The sequence below is a fragment of the Asparagus officinalis genome, chromosome 3, assembly GCF_001876935.1.
Source record: "Asparagus officinalis chromosome 3, Aspof.V1, whole genome shotgun sequence".
NCBI classification, from domain to species: domain Eukaryota; kingdom Viridiplantae; phylum Streptophyta; class Magnoliopsida; order Asparagales; family Asparagaceae; genus Asparagus; species Asparagus officinalis.
This window is the reverse complement of record NC_033796.1, coordinates 10,314,478-10,318,525: the sequence shown is the minus strand read 5'-3', so window position 1 is coordinate 10,318,525 and position 4,048 is coordinate 10,314,478.

The following is a 4,048-nucleotide window of genomic DNA, read 5'->3' as shown; positions in this document are numbered from 1 at the left end:
AATTGATTTCCTTAAGTATGTGTCACATCATCCAATAATATACCTCCAACTCATCTCATCTCATTTATTTTCTTATTTTTAAAAATGAACCAAACACAAATAACCTCAAAACATCATCCGATAATATACCTCCAATTTATTTCCTTATTTTTTTAACCAACCAAACAACCTCAAAACAAGTTTTTTTTTAAAATCACTCACATCATCCAATAATAAGGTGACAACTCATCTCATCTCCTATTCTATAGTTTTCTTCTTTTTTAAGCCAACCAAACAACCTCAAAAAATTATTATAGAAAATAGGTTTCCTATTATTTGATTTCCACATTTTTTTTTTGTGAAACGAACAGCCCCTTATCTGAGATGCTTTTGCTGCCACAAGCCAAGGGAGTGGAGTAAATGGCTGGCACTTGCTGAATTCTGGTATAACACAAGCTGGAAGAGTTCAACATTGGTTACTCCTTATGAGGTGGTGTATGGTAGACACCCTCCTTCTTTGTTATCATATGTACCCAAAAGTTATAAGATTGAGGCAGTTGATGAAGTGTTTTTCTCCAGAGATATCACCCTGCAACTCCTCAAGGACAGCCTGAAGAGGGCAGCTGAGCAGATGAAAAAATTTACTGATATACACCGCAGTCACAGGAGCTTTAATGTAGGACAACTAACAAAAAACTAACAGAAAGCTAACAAAAATAACAGAATATAACAGGATTAACTACTGTAATTGTACACTCATCCTTTATTACAAGATAAGTTCCTGTAGTGAAGACTTTGCAGATTAATCCTCCTTTTGATATTTCCTTTGCGTATCAGTCCTTGTCTAGGTGTATCTGGTTTCACTGTTTCCAGCTAAAGTTCCAACTTGGCTATTAGCTTCATCTCTTGCTCCAGCTCCTAACAAATTCCCTCCCCTTAATTTGGACCTTGTCTTAAGGTCAAAAGCAGGAAACCTTTTAACCAAATCCCAATAGGATTCCCAAGTAGAATCCAAAACAGGACGTTGTTTCCATTTGATGAGGACTTGTGATACCAAGTGTTTCCCCTGAACAACTGTTCTTCTGTCTAAAATTTTTTCAGGTTCATCAATTATCTCAGTTACATAACTAGGAGGATCAACCTGAAGAACTACATCAGATCCAACCTTCTTTTTCAACTGAGACACATGGAAGACTGGATGTATTTGAGACTGAACAGGAAGAGCCAGTTTATAAGCAACCTCTCCAATTTTTTCCAATATCTGATAAGGTCCATAGTATTTAGGAGATAGCTTGTGAGACTTGCATGATGAGACACTAACTTGCCTGTAAGGTTGTAGTTTTCAAAAATCCCAATCCCCTACATTAAAGCTCCTGTGACTGCGGTGTATATCAGCAAATTTTTTCATCTGCTCAGCTGCCCTGTTCAGACCGGCCTTGAGGAGCTGCAGGGTGATATCTCTGGAGAAAAACACTTCATCAACTGCCTCAATCTTACAACTTTTGGGTACATATGATAACAAGGAGGGTGTCTACCATACACCACCTCATAAGGAGTAACCAATGTTGAACTCTTCCAGCTTGTGTTATACCAGAATTCAGCATGGGCCAACCATTTAGTCCACTCATTTGGTTTATGTCAACAAAAGCATCTTAGATAATTCTCTAAGCTCTTGTTAGTAATCTCAGTTTGCCCATCAGTTTGTGGATGATAGGCTGAACTGAATTTGAGTTGACTCCCTTGCAGTTTAAATAGTTCCCTCCAAAATAGGCTAGTGAATAATGGATCCCTATCACTCACTATGGATTTAGGCATGCCATGTAACTTGAATATACCCTCAAAAAATACCTGAGCTACTGACTGAGCTGAGTATGGGTATGGAAGGCCAAAGAAGTGTGCATACTTGGACAACCTATCAACCACAACAAAGATAGCAGATTTTTCCCACTTTTTGATAGATGTGTGATGAAATCCATGGATATGTCTTCCCAAATACAATCTGGCACAGGTAGTGGTTGTAAAAGTCCTGGTGATGCTACATTCTCTCCTTTAGCTCTTTGACATGTATCACAAGCTTGCACATACCCTTGAACATCCCTTTTCATCCCCTTCCAATAAAAAGCCCTTCTTAACCTGTGTAGAGTTCTAGTGACTCCTTAGTGTCCTGCTATAGGACTGTCGTGATGTTCTTGTAATAATAAGTTTTTGATGTTTTGAGCAGTAGGGCTAATCAAAAGTTTGCCTTTATAGAAATAAAGTCCCTCCTTCTTACCATACTTATCAGCTTCCAATTTTCCTTGAAGTAGTTTAGCATCAAGATCTGTAAAAAATTGATCTGTGGAATACATGTGTTTGATTTCCTCCAACCATTCATTGGTGAGGGTAGTGACAGCTGATACTTCCATGGTATAATCTGGACCTTGTTCATCACTCTCATGAATTCTAGATAGACCATCTGCAGCCTTATTTAGTCTCCCAGGCTTATATTCAACACTGTAATCAAAACCATGCAACTTTGCAAGCCATTTGTTCTGTACACCTATGTGAATCTTCTGTTCCAACAGATATTTGAGGCTTTGGTGACCAGTTCTGATTATAAAGTTCCTGCCTAATAAGTATTGTTGCTAATTTTTTGTAGAAAGGATAATTGCTAAGAGTTCCTTCTCATATGTGTAGAGTGTAACATTCCTCCCCTTAAGCGCAAAACTGAAATAAGCAATTGGTCTATCCTTTTGCATCAGCACTGCCCCAATGCCAGAACCAGAAGCATCACACTCTATTACAAATGTCAAACTAAAATCTGGCATGGCTAAAACTAGTGGATTGAGTGCCAATTTTAGGGAATTGAATGCTTCTTCAGCACAGACATTCCAAGCAAAAGCTCCCTTCTTCAAGAGTTGTGTTAGTGGCTTAGCTATTACTCCAAACCCCTTTATAAACTTACGATAATAACCTGCTAAACCTAAAAAACCTCTCAGTCCTTTCAGTGTCCTGGGCAAAGGCCATTCAACAATAGCATTAATCTTATTAGGATCCACACTCACTCCATCTTGTGACACAATGTGTCCTAAGTACTCCACTTGCTTCTGTCCAAAGCTACATTTTGACAATTTGGCAATCAATTGATGATCCTTCATAATCTGGAACACTTGTTTCAAATGCACCAAGTGATCCTGCCATCCCTTACTGTAAACCAGAATGTCATCAAAGAAAACCAGCACGGATTTCCTCAATAACTTTTTAAAAATGGTGTTCATAAGTGCTTGAAAAGTTGAAGGGGCATTTGTGAGGCCAAAGGGCATGACATGAATTCAAAATGCCCACTGTGTGTTCTGAAAGCAGTTTTTGGTATGTCATCTTCATGCATCCTGATTTGGTGATAACCTGATTTCAAATCCAATTTTGTAAAAAATTGAGTTCCATTCAGCAGTTCATCAATTATAGGAATAGGGAACTTATCTTTAATTGTAGATTTGTTGAGATTTCTGTAATCTATACACATCCTCCAAGTACCATCATGTTTTTTTACCATCACCACTGGAGAAGAAAAAGGACTCTTGCTGGGTCTTATAATCCCTTTCTGGAGCATATCTTCAACTTGTTTTTCAATCTCTTCTTTTAGGAAATGAGCATGTCTATAGGGTCTAATATAAATTGGTTTTGTACCCTCTTCCAGTGAAATTCTATGATCTATATCTCTATGAGGAGGTAGGTGAGGCAGTTCATTAAATATTACCTGAAATTCTTGTATCAGTTGGTGCATGTCCATAGGTAGATTTTCAGCAACATTTCTTGAAGTAGATTCCTGTAAATTCACACTACATAACTGTATCAAATACCCTTCCTCTTGTTCCCTAAAAGACTTATCAATGGCCTTCTCATTAACCAATTGCATTTTTTCTGGAACTATACCCTGTAGGGTTCTTTTCACCCCTTCACTCATGATCTTTTCACCCCTTCACTCATGAAGGTTACCTGTAATTTCTGAAAATTCAAGGTGATATCCTCCAGTGTCTTCATCCAGTCTGCCCCCAAAACAATTTGGCTACCCCCATAGGCATGACTAGCA